Source organism: Microcebus murinus, chromosome 5, assembly GCF_040939455.1.
Source record: "Microcebus murinus isolate Inina chromosome 5, M.murinus_Inina_mat1.0, whole genome shotgun sequence".
Classification (NCBI taxonomy): Eukaryota; Metazoa; Chordata; class Mammalia; order Primates; family Cheirogaleidae; genus Microcebus; species Microcebus murinus.
In genome coordinates this window covers 108,856,232-108,869,852 of record NC_134108.1, presented here as the reverse complement: position 1 = coordinate 108,869,852, position 13,621 = coordinate 108,856,232, and the positions used below count along the sequence as shown (strand labels likewise).

The 13,621-nt window shown below is 39.2% G+C and overlaps 1 protein-coding gene and 1 non-coding gene across 5 annotated transcripts in view; one reads left to right on the top strand and one right to left on the bottom strand.

Moving 5' to 3' along the window:
- Positions 1-13,621, top strand: part of ANKS1A (ankyrin repeat and sterile alpha motif domain containing 1A) — a 189,187-nt gene that overhangs the window by 3,054 nt on the left and 172,512 nt on the right. The gene's annotated exons all lie outside the window — the stretch shown is intronic.
- Positions 12,139-12,245, bottom strand: LOC142871227 (U6 spliceosomal RNA). The gene has a single exon (XR_012919489.1). It is a non-coding gene; the product is annotated as a U6 spliceosomal RNA (small nuclear RNA).

The window sequence follows — 13,621 nt, the reverse complement described above, 5'->3', positions numbered from 1 at the left end:
AGATTATACCTGAGCATCAGAAAGACAGCAAAGAAGACGTCTACTGGAAAAAAAGTTGTTATAAACTTCGTCTTCTTGCCACTTCCCTTATACAGAGACAGTATAGCGTTATACTTAAGACTACTCATTTCCAAGTCAGACTACTTGACTCACATTCTGCCACCAACATTGACTAGCTACTTGATGTTATTCAAGTGAACCACTTTGATCCTCAATTTCTGCATCTGTAATATGGTGATAATATTATCTACCTTATAGGTATTATCTTAGATAATGTGTGTAAGGAACTTACTATAATTCCTGGCATATTGTAAGTGCTCAATGTTAGCCATCCTCAGTTCAGCACATACAATTTTGCCATGCGCCTGCTCTGTGTAAAGTACCATGCCAGACACACTTTAAATGTGTTCTTTCATGTTTGGGGATCTGTTTTCCAAGCCATGGCAAATTAGAAACAGTATATAAGGGAGAGGACCTACTCAGGCAGGCACGTGAATGTCATTAATTTACCAAATGTGTACCCACCATCTACTTTGTGCCAGGCCAAGTGATTGCTAGATGAACTGTAAAATTTATCTTAGACCCGGCATATTATAGGTACTCCATCAGAATTAGCCCCTCTCTTTATACATGGTCTGTTTCTTCGCATAGTTTATAGTAGTATGATATGTCTGCGTGACAGATTGACAAAAAAGAGATAAAAAAGCATATGAATCTAGCATGATTTATCTAATTTGAAGCTATTAACACAGATATATATAGCCCTACACATCTAAGTAGGCCCCAAGCATCATTGTACTATATCTTAGTGCTATAATTTATTTTTATTATTCCTTTTGGCCATCAAATAAAGATTAAATCATGTTCAATATAGCTTGTTAATGAAAGTGGGAAAAATATAAATGTTGTAGTTTTCTGTCCAAAATGATTCAAATGTAATTTTTGTTACTTAAAGAGATAAGCAATAGATTATCTAGAAAGCATAGTTATCCAAAATGTCTGGTCCTACAGAGCTTCTGAGTTGCATGGATTGTACCGTCTCATTTTCTAATTGTTTAATGGATGCATGTCTTGAGTCTGTAGCTTGGGAGCTTGGCATAGGCCCTATATTAAATTTCTTAGCTTATGGTATTTTTTAGCTCTGGGCTCATAGCAGGCACACTCAAACTCTTATGTAATAGAGAGTTTGCTATGTTTAAAGTTAGAGTGAAACTATCGATTGATTTCTAGGAAAGCAAATTCTGTGTGAGAATCCAGTAAGATTTGGGTTAAAAGTGAATTCTATCATTAAAAGGCCAAAAGATCCAAGAAAAGGAAATGTTAAAAGAAAACTGATTGTATAATAGTTTAAAACTACATATTGAATTTTGGACTAAATACTGATGTATGTGAATAAAAGGTAAAGTGAACTCCTCAGGCTTCAGAAGCATAGAGAAAGTAAACCAAAGATCACAGCTGTGGAGGAGATTGTGTCATGGTTTAGGAACATTCTATACTTAATTTCTCAAGAATGAGAAGAATAAGAAAAGAGGAAGTCAGGGAAGCTTGCTGGAGAAATCTGAAAATTTATAGACAGTAGCAATAAATGTGGGTATAGGCTAGTTTTTACTCTGCCATTTTGTAAAAAGAAAAAGAAGACTGTCCCAAAACAGACATGAATTTCCCAAGACATGAAGACATTCTGAAATAAGGAATGAAGAAGGAAAGTTTTTGAAAAATGGACCTCATTTTGAGGACAATAACAGATTCTCCCAAATCAGAAGATATGACAATTTTTGTTTTTAGACAAGGAGTCTTGCTATGCTGCCCAGGCTAGCCTCAGATTCTTGGGTTCTGCTGATCCTCCTGCCTCAGCCTTTCAAGTAACTGACACTATAGGCTCAAGCCACCATGCCCAGGTAGACATTTTTTTTTCAAGAGTGGTTAGTATAACTGTTCTACTGAAATGATCCTTTATTCACTCCCAGAATTCTCATGCTGACCCTTTTACTTTTGCCCTCTACCATACCAGGTTTCTTTTGAAAGTGTCTCTTTTGAGCAAAATGACTTTAACATGCTAAGGAAGAGAACAACATTGACCATATAAGGATTGTAGAATGAAAGGGCCTGGAAACAGGATCTCATGGACTTGTCTGATCTAAGTTCCTGCTCTTCTAAGAGTATGCAAAAACAAAAACAAAATATACTGGAATATCAGTTTTCTGGGTCTTCCACTAAAATACCTTAATTAATTAAAAAGAGTTTTTCAAGAACTTCTTAAAATAATCCTTTTAAGTATGATTTTGTTGGGCTAGTAACACTGTTCCTTTAGTTTGAAATTGGTATACGTACATTTTTGATTTCTCTAAAGCAGAATGTGGTTCCCCTGTTAAAAAACAAAATGAAACAAAAAAAGGTGACATGCCTGGAAATTACTTCTGTGGTGGTTACTTTGTATCTAAAAATCTACAGAGTGCCTAATCTTAAACTGAGTGGGACATCTACTTATAATAAAAGATAATTAAAAAAAAATAAAAAAAAATAAAAGATAATTTATAGGAGTTTAATAAGTCAGTGGTCTCCGTATTTCTGAATTCAATTGAAGTTCAGTTTTTATTGTCTTAGTTACAAAATTAGGGACAAGGAAACAGTGAGAAACAATTTTGTGAACTGAAGAATTTGATTTGTATCCAGTCTGCTTCAGCATGTTCACTTGTTATAGGAGGTTGTTGTCCCAGTGAAAGTTGCATCCTTGGCCAGAAAAAAATTTCCTCCTTGGTTCGTTCACCCCAAACAGCTGTGAATTTTGGTTTGCAAAAAGGAAGTCCAGGCTATTTCTGCCTTAGTCTTCAGTAGGGAAAGTAAATTACTAGGTTTTGTAGTCCAGAGACACCAAGGAAACCCCACAAGTAGACAGTGGGGAGTTTGTTCTTGGAAAATTCAGCCTCTTCTGTGGGTAGGAACTTAGTCTCTTTTTTGGCACGCCCTCAGAAAATGTTTCCCACACTGATTTCCAAAAGATTACCAAGAGATTTTTCTGTGGTATAGAAAATTATATTGTATAATATGTTACATTCATAGAACATCTTCAAATAACTTTGGTGTGGTTAGAGTTAATGGTAGTAATACTAGAAATTACATGGTATGGCTTCATATTTATCCTTTCTCAGTAATTTGTAGATCAAGTTCATTTAGTTTACAAATCAAAAAAGAATTTTTAAAACAAGTCAGTTGTATCTGCTTGTGATGTTATTACTACTATTAAAAATGGTGGAGGTGATCCAGGAAGCAGAACTGCCTGCTGACTTAGGTGGTGAGCGTATAGCATGGCTGCTAAGGGTCAGGCTTTAACCCAGTTCTGCCTATGACTTTTAGGCAAGTTAAGTAAACTTCTCTGAGCCTCTGTGTCTTCATATGTGCAATGGGCCTGCAATGGTACCTACCTTCTTAAGCAGCATGAAATGAGCTAAAGTATGTAAGGCATATAATGCCTGCACATGCCAAGGGCTTGGTAAACCTTGGCTGCTAGAATCATCTGATGGGAGCCAGATGCTTGCCACCCTTGATGAATGAGAATGATGATCTTGTTTGTTAAGGATGTATTTTTATTATTGTTGCCATTTTAAAATTTATATTAATTTATAGTAGAGGCTCCCAACCTTTTCAAGTATGAAGAGTCCCATTTTTAAAAGCCTAAAAAATAATGATAGTGGCAAAGTTACAAACCAATATAGGTCCACAATCCTTTGTTTGAAACCTTGGGACCAGAGATATTTTGAAATCCATAATTTTGGGGTTGTTGGAGAGTGATAGTGAGCCCCCAGTGGGATTCTGGCAACACTCTGTAACATTATATGTCTTTAGTGAAATCTGTAAATATTCACACTAAATGGGATAAATATGAAGCAGCTTCATATCACTTGTGGTCAAGTTTTGCAGTTAAACAAGTTTGCCACTAACTTACAAGAATATATTTTCAGAGCTTTTTGGATTTCTGAATTATAAATAAGGGGTTATAAACCTCTGTCTTTATTGTAGAAAAATTACAAAACACATAAATGCACAAAAAAGAAGATAAAATCATTTATAATTCCCCACCTAAAGAAATGAATTATTATAGTTTTGGTATGCATACTTGGTCTTTTTTCTGTGCAAACTTTTTCTTTTTTAACAGAAATGACATTGTTCTTTACATACTTTGTCTCAAACTTTCACTTAACATATTGTGTACATTTTCCTATCATTTTTTTATCCCCCCAACCTCATTTTAAGTGGATAAGTAGTATACATAGTGTAGATGAATTATAATTAACCCCTTTCCTGCCATGGGACATGTGATTGTTTTTAGTTTCTGCTATTAGAACAGCTCTGTGATGAACATCCTATAGATAAGTTTTCGTGCACATTCATGCTTACAACGTTTTATATACTCAGTAGGATATTGGGGTAATTTGAATATTCAACCATTGCAAAATCATGTATGTGCAGTTGAATTTGAGGACTCATAGCTCTGAGGCCCCTTACACTCCTGGGTTCTTCTATTGGGATGTAATATACTGATCTGTGGCCACTAAATGCTGCTTATTTTCAGAAAGTTACCTTTGTGCAAGCACAGCGTTTTTAATGGTCAACTTAGGGCCTCACTGGTTCTTTTTCAGAGGCAAGATGTTAAGAAGAGGGTTATTAGTAATACAAATATATGCAATATGTTCTAGGAACAATGAAATAGCTTTCTGTTGTTGTTCTAACTTTTTTTTTTCTCCCCTTGCCCCATGTTCTAACTTTTATTATGCGAAATTTCAAACATACAGTTCTTGGAAGGCTGAGGGGGTGGTGTGTCTCTCCCTCCACGTGATGAGGTCCATCCTTTGTCATGGCTACACACTGCGCTTATCCCTACCAGTGATGACTAGAAACGACATGATGTGCGGAGATTAGTCAGGCCCTTTACTGTGACTGGGAAAGCAGCTCCAAATGTATGTCCTATTAATAATAGTGCCACTAAGGCCCAGGAGGGAGGATCAAGACCAGCCTGAGCAGGAATGAAACTTCATCTCTACCAAAAATAGAAAAAATTAGCCAGGCATGGTGGTGGGCACCTATAGTCCCAGCTAGTTGGGAGGCTGCGGCAGAAGGATTACTTGAGCCTAGGAGTTGGAGGTTGCAGTGACCTATGATGATGCCACGGCACTCTAGCCCAGGTGACAGAGTGAGACTCTGTCTCAAAAAAAAAAAAAAAAATACTGCCAGTAGTCAGCATTTGTTGAGCATTCATTGATATTAAATTAGTAACATTTTATATTTGGAAGGAATTATTAAGTGCTTGTCCTTACTAGGATTAAGAAAGTATATTTTTTATTACCATTTTTTCTTTTGTGGATATCGTGACTCTCAGCTTTGCAATGTGTAAGGTCAGATATCCTAATTACAATTCCTTCCAGTTGTAGAGAAAATTTAAAATCTCAAGAGTGTTGGCCTGGCGCGGTGGCTCACGCCTGTAATCCTAGCACTCTGCTCGAGGTCAGGAGTTCGAAACCAGCCTGAGCAAGAGCAAGACTCCGTCTCTACTATAAATAAAATAAATTAATTGGCCAACTAATATATATATATATATATGAAATTAGCCGGGCATGGTGGCGCATGCCTGTAGTCCCAGCTACTCAGGAGGCTGAGACAGAAGGATTGCTTGAGCCCAGGAGTGTGAGGTTGCTGTGAGCTAGGCTGATGCCACGGCACTCACTCTAGCCTGGGCAACAAAGTGAGACTCTGTCTCAAAAAAAAAAAAAAAAGAGTGTTAATTTTTTTAAGGAACATATTTTATTTAAAAAAATTGGAGAGACTATTCTTATCTGTGAAAAAGTAGAAAAAGTGGCATTGTTAATTGAGGCATCAGATTTTTAGGAAACACAAACTAGTATATTTGGAAGTGGTGCTTGAATCTTAGATCCTTCTAAAGGTGATGTCTGCATGCACCACAGTCGTTTGTCCACATGACCTAACCCGTTGATTTTGTTTTCTTTTCACCCAAATAAGCATTTTTTTGTGTCATTTTCTTTTCAGTTTCCCTTAAACACAATCCATTTCTCAAGTTATTTTTCCTTTGAAATTTTAGTTGAGACCTACTTACAAGAAGTATGATGGCCGGAAAAGATTACTGAGCAGATCAGTCCAGGGATGTTTACCTGAGTCACTGGAAGATTCTTAGACTTTCTTTCTGGTGTTTGTTTTTAGATCTTTACCTCTTTGGTGGGCCTGGGGAGGAGAGCCCCAGTTCTGGCTTTGTTTGTACCTATCCATATCACACCAACCACTCATTCTCTGATTTGGCCTGATGAAGTCTGTGCATTGACTTTTGTCCTCTTTGGATCCAGCCACCTGATTCTTGCTTCTTCAGGTTGCCCTACAGCTGAGATAAAACTGCAGTGCAAAGCCCAGCCCATGCTGTAGTGTTTGAGGTAGTTAACTCAAAACAGCTCAGAGCTGTTGCTCCTGCCTGTGTTGTGTTAATAGGTGGATGTGTACATGTGTCTTTGGCATCAAGGGATAGTGTCACTTCTTGAGTGCTTAATACTTTATGCCAAGAACCTTACATCTGTTTTTCTCACTTTACCTGGATAATTGTTGTTATTCCCATTTTACTGATGAAGAAGCAAAAGTTTAGAGAGTGGTTAAAGTGACTAGCCTAGGGCCACGCAGAGGAGTGCAGAGCCAGGAGTCTGTGACTCCCAAACTTGCTGGTACAGCACTGCGTATGACTACTTGGAGAACTCAGTCTCATTGGATGAGATTTAAGCCATCACTTGCCATATGTTTAGGTAAAATTTTATTGAAAAGATTAATTAGGGATTTATTTATTTTAATAAAATGCTTTTATGGCAGTTACTTTATGCCATACACTGTTCTAAGCACTTAACAAATATTAACTCATTTTGTCCTCATAGCAGCTCTTTGGGGAAGGCACTGTAGTATTGCCATTTTACTGATAGGAAGCTGAAGCACAGAGTGATCAAGTAGCTTGCCCAAGTAGTGAGCTAATAAGTGACAGAGCATGGTTTAGAATCCAGGCAGACTGGCTGTGGAGTTCTTGCTCTTAGTTATTATGCAACTGGGAGTTCTTCCTTTTACTCAAGAATGTAACACAAAATCCTTTTGGAACGTTTTGACTACATAAAGTGAGGTAGGCTTATTATTATTATTATTATTATTATTATTTTAATCATTGGCAATTTCCCTGGAATATAGGAAAGTTAGATGAGGGAATGTCTTTAAACTTATGCCAAACGATATATTAAAGAATGTAGGGGAATGCCCTACAGTTCATGAAGAGGAAAAAGCCTCCCACATTGCTTTTTTTTTTTTACTTTTCTTCTAGAAAATTCTCATCTTTCTCTCAAGCAGGTTCCTGTAATCATAAATTTTGCCTGTGAGAAAATTCATCTCTCTCTCTCCCCCCAGTTCAAAATGATAAAGATTTGTTGTGGACACATGGACTGCCAGATGCACCACCAGACCCAGAGTGTGTGCAAGGGAAGTGAGTCTAAACAGTTGGCAAGAAGCCAGAAGCGTGTATATTTGAAGTTATTTCCAATGACTGCAAAGCTCTGCTTTTTCATGATTCTCTCCCCTCCCTCATTGTAGTTTAACAACCAAATTTAGCTTTCCAAAATAATAATTGTCCATAAAATGATTGTCAGAGAGTATTCTCTGGCTGGTTCAGATTGTCGATGCTAGCTTGAAGCCTGGGATTGTGGAATGGGAAATGTTACTTTCCATAATCCTTGGTGCTTTAATCTTCACAATTCTTACATACAGGTATTAGTGCCCATTGTACCTACATGATTCAGAGATGTAAGTGACTTGCCCAGAACTGAGATTTTCTGTTGGCAGGGCCTTTAGGTCTATTTTATACAGAGATCATGGCCACCAGAAAGATGTCTGAGTCTCTGATGGTAGAAGTGTAAGAAAAGATAGTATTCTAGCTAAGTAGCTCCAGAAATACCTATGGGTCCTATGTACTTAGCAGTAATAGAATAGCTCTATTACTTTTTACCTACAAATGAAAATACCTCATATGTTGAAATTGGCAGAGATTCCAGATTTGTTACTTTTTAGTCTATTGCTATCTCCATAATTGTATGTTTAAGACCAGCTGGAGAATGGCTTTCTTGCTAGTCACTAATCAGCAGTCCCTTTCCCCATCTTTAGCAGGCCCATAGCAGACTTTCAAAAAGGTTTTTTTTTTTTTTTGAGACAGAGTCTCACTTTGTTGCCCAGGCTAGAGTGAGTGCTATGGCATCAGCCTAGCTCACAGCAACCTCAAACTCCTGGGCTCAAGCGACACTCCTGCCTCAGCCTCCCAAGTAGCTGGGACTACAGGCTTGTGCCACCATGCCCGGCTAATTTTTTTAATATATATTAGTTGGCCAATTAATTTCTTTCTATTTATAGTAGAGATGGGGTCTCGCTCTTGCTCAGGCTGGTTTCGAACTCCTGACCTTGAGCAATCCGCCCGCCTCGGCCTCCCAGAGAGCTAGGATTACAGGTGTGAGCCACCACACCCGGCCCAAAAAGGTTTTAAAGTAAATGATCTAGGACTTATTGCTTCACTTTAAATTTTTTAAAGAAAGAGTTTAAAAGGAATCAGGATCCAGTACTTTTACTAATTATGTTTTGTTAACCAAATTGATAGAGCTGTCTCCCCCCACCCCCAGACAGGGTCTTGCTCTATCTCTTGGGTAGAGTGCAGTGGCTTCATTATTGCTCACTGCTTTAAACTCTGGGTCTCAAGTGATCCTCCTGCCTCAGTCTCCCAAGTAGCTGGGACTACAGGCAAATGCCACCATGCCTGGCTAATATTTTTATTTTTTATAGAGACGGAGTCTCGCTTTTGCTCAGGCTGGTCTTGAACTTCTGGCCTCAAACGATCCTTCTGCCTTAGCCTCCCAAAGTGTGCTAGGATTACAGCCATTGCACCCAGCCCCTACACATCTATTTATCAGTCAAATCATCATGTAGAAAAACATTTTTTGATGAATTGAGTCCACTGTGAGTTTGGGCCACAAGTCTGGGTCTTTGAAAAAAGTGTGAATACAGTCATCCTTTGTATCCTTGAGGGATTGATTCTAGGATCCCCCTGAGGAGACTGAAATCCCAGGATGCTCAAGTTCTTGATGTGTTTCATAAAATGACATAGTATTTGCATGTAACCTATGTACTTCCTCCGTGTACTTTAAATCATTGCTAGATTACTTATAATAACTAAATATAATGTGAATGCTATGTAAATATACTGTATTGTATAGGGAATAATGACAAGAAGAGTTTGTACATGTTAAGTACAGATGCAACCATTCCTTTTTTCCCCCCAAATATTTTTGATCCATAGTTGGTTGAATACACAGATGTGCATAACCCATGGATATGGAGGGCTGACTCTATTATCTATCTAACAACTTAATAACCACCATTATTGGTGCTCCTATAATTTTTAAAAATTATTTTTTACATTTCCATTGCTCAAAAATTATCTGATTTTCTTTTGGTGATGAAATAATGAGGTTATTGGAGTCATCAGATGGTGAATCTGGCTGGCATAAATTTTTCTTGTTACCAGCTACTGGGCCTCATGAAATTTTGACATCTATAGGCTTAACTGACTGCTTTTTGATGTTGTTTTGATTGTGATTCATGTTTTTTTTTCCTTTTTCTTTTTCTTTTTTTCTTTTATTTTTTTCGAGACAGTCTCACTCTGTTGCCAGGGCTAGAGTGCCATGGCATCAGCCTAGCTCATAGCAACCTCAGACTCCTGGGCTCAAGTGATCCTCCTGCCTCAGCCTCCCAAGTAGCTGGGACTAGAGGCACACGCCACTGTGCCTGGCTAATTTTTTCTATTTTTAGTTGTTCGGCTAATTTCTTTCTATTTATAGTAGAGACAGGGTCTCGCTCTTGCTCAGGCTGGTCTCAAACCCCTGAGCTCAAGCATTCTTCCTGCCTTGGCCTCTGAAAGTGCTAGGATTACAGGCGTGAGCCACCGCACCCTGCCTGATTCATGTTGTTTTAATCTCGTTGATTGGTCTTTGGGTTCATGTGGCCATCTGGATTTGAGTGGTACAAAATCTTATCTCTCCCTCCTTCATTGATGTTAATTTTAGCCTTTTATTCGGTGTGTAGGTAACTGGATGAAATTCTTAAGTTAAGCCTTAAATTTGTTTTTGTCACAGTATTTTAGCTTAATCTAGGTCTGTCTAGATCTTTGGGGTCTGGAAATACGTGCATCTTTTTCAGGGGTGGGGGACCTGCAGCCTTCTGATTTCAATATTGTTCTTTTTTAAGCACCAAAGGAGGCAAGTAAAGCTTCACATTTCTCTGCTCCCCTTTTAATAAAGGAGCTATTCTGTAAAATTTGGATTCAGTCAAAAGGGCACACTTAAGGGCCAGGAAGGCCACATTTCACCTTAAGGCCTCAGGTTCCCCACTCCCCCGACACCCCCCCCCCACACCCTCCCCCCGACCCCCCGGGAGGAAGCCTTGTCTCCAGGAACCATCCTCTCTCAGAGTGCACTGGAGAAGAGCATGGGAAAGCGGTGCCTCTCGGGCAGGCGACTTCCCCTGGTCCTACATCAGCCTCCCTCTATCTGTATGATCTTGGGAATATTTTTTACTTTTCCTGCATCTCAGTTTTCCCATCTATTTAAAAAAAAAAGGCAGTGTTTTTAGCATTTCCTGGCAGGGGTCTGGGGGAAGGTGGATTAGCAGGTCTTTAAAGCAGCTGCAGTCAGACTGGGGAAAGGAAATACTGATTACTGGCCTCTTACTATGTGCCGGCACGTGGGTGAGGTCTTTTATATACTTTGGCCAGAAGGGTAGGTAGGAAGAGGAGGAGGTTTGTCTCCTCCCCTCATCCGTGTGAGTGGGCAGTTGCTCTCTCTGCCCCTGAAGCTTTCATCAGCAAATACTGATTACTGCCTAATCACTGTATGTTATCTGTAGCACTGTAGGAGATACTTAGGAACACAAAACTTGACAACTGTCCTCAGAAATTGGCTTGATTGGAGCAAAAATGGCCTTATTAGCTCCTTGGTTGATTCTAGGACTGGGGCAGGGGAAGTAAAAAAGAGGGACATGTCAAAGAGACACAGAAACCAACCTGAAAGAACTCTCAGTAACCAAAGCTGAAACAATTTAAACAAAATAAATAACAGTAATGTTGGAGTATAAACCAAAGAATAAAATAAATATCTGTGAGTTCACAATGCAATTGACTAAATAAATAAATAGGGGAGAACAGATAGCTCTTTCTTACAGAGGAATTCCAATTAATAAAAGTAGAAAGAATGAGGGAATAGAAAATTGCCATTAGCATACCACAGTAATAATTGCTGTAGGCAAGCTGCCAGTGAAGAATAAAATTAGTGAGTAAAAGCTTAAGGAGAAATAAAATATTTGCATGGCTTCAAAGTATCTCCCCTAAAATATTTGTTAATTACCATGATGATTTCAGCCCATGTCCACATATTCTATGATAGTCCCCTCTCCAGGAGATGTAATTTAATTTCCCTCTTAAGTGTGGGCTAGACAGAAAAATAGTAATTTTATAGTTACTGCCAGACACTGCTTTCACCAGGCGATCAAGGTTAATATCACCAGTGATTACTCATGTTGATATCACATACTCCCTGACATGATGTGATGAGAAGGACCCTTCACCTCTTGTGTTCTTCCCCCCAAATCCATAACTTCAGTCTAATCATGAGAAAACAGATACACTCAAATTGAAGGACATTATACAACTGCGGTCCCCAGCTCCTGGGCCTCGGCCTGTTACTTGTTAGGAAATGGGGCACATATTACCCAAGCTCTGCGTCAACCCTCCACCCCCCGTCCCTAGTCCATGGGAAAATTGTTTTCCATGAAACCGGCCCCTGGTGCCAAAAAGGTTGCTGTTCTACAAGATACTTGAGTAGTACTCATTAAAAGTGTCAAGGCCATGAAAGACAAGGAAAGACTGAGAAAGTGTCACAGACTGGAGACTAAAGAGACATGACAACTAAATGCAATGTAGGATGTTGGAACAGAAAAAGGATGTGAGTGTAAAAACTGGAGAAATCTCAGCTAAGTCTATAGTTAGGAATATTGTACCAGTGTTCATTTCTTTCTTTTTTAATGTGGAAGTGCTTCATGAATTTGCATGTTATCCTTGCACAGGAGCTATGTTAATCTTCTCTGTATCATTTGAATTTTAGTACATGTGCTGCTAAAATGAACACTAATTTCTTAAGTTTTGATCAATATACAGTCATACCTCTCAGTATATGTGGGGGATTGGTTGCAGGACCCCTGTGTGTACCAAAATCTGCACATATTCAAGTCTGGAAGTCGGCTCTGAGGAACCCACGTGTACACAAAGTCAACCTTCTGCTTGTGAAGGTTTCACATCCTGCAAATACTGTATTTTTGATCCATGTTTGGTTGAAAAAAAATCTGTGTATAACTGGACCCATGCAGTTCAAACCTGGTTGTTCAAGAGTTAGCTGTACCATGGTTCTATAGATGTTAACGTAAGAGGAGGCTGGGCACAGTGGCTCATGCCTATAATCCTAACACTCTGGGAGGCCGAGGTGGGAGGATTGCTTGAGCTCAGGTTTGGGACCAGCCTCAGCAGGAGCGAGACCCAGCATCTACTAAAAAAAAAAACAAAAAATTAGCTGAGTGTGGTGGCAGATGCCTGTAGTCTCAGCTATTCAGGAGGCTGAGGCAGTAGGATCGCTTGAGCCCAGGAGTTTGAGATTGGTGCGAGCTAGGCTGACACCAGAGCAATCTAGTCCAGGTGACAGAGTGAGACTCTGTCTCAAAACCAGAACACACACACACACACACACACACACACACACACACACATACAATACCTAAGAGGAAGCTGGGCAAAAGAGGTATGGGAATTATTTGTGCTATCTTTGCAACTCTTCTATAAGCCTAATATTAGTTCAAAATAAAAAGTAAATAAGCAAAGGCCCTATTGGATAATGGCTCTGGAGTCAAACTGCCTGGGCTCAAATCTTGCCTTTGTCACCTACCAGTTGGGAGATATAAATAACTTTAATTTCTTTGCTTTCATTCTCTCATCTGTAATAATAGAACTTCTCATATAAGGTTGTGTGAGGATTAAATGAGGTAGTACATATAAAGTACTTAGAACAGTGGCTAGAATATAGTAACGTCAGTTGCTAATATTATTAATATTTATACAGAGGGAGTCTAGCCTCCTTGTAGGTACTCAGCCATTTAGCCATAGGTGTACATAGCCAGTGCTCAGGGAGTTTGGATGAGGAGATGGTAATGGGGTAGAGTGGTCTGGATACCCCTCCGCTCTACCACTTATACAATTAGGAAGTGGGGCCCTGCCTTTGAAGAAAGGGAGGGAAAGACCTGTTTGCCCAGCAGAGAGTAAAGCAGCTGTCCAGCAGGAGGCAGTGGAGGTGAGGTTGGCAAGGTTGGTTGGGACCAGATTGTTGTGGGATTGGATGCTGGCTTGGCAGTTTTAAGACTTTATCTCTAGGCTTGAGAAAAAGAGGGAGAGAGACAATTCAAACAATTCAAAAAATAGTTTTAGTCCCAACAGGTGTGCTTTGAGTATTTGTTGATT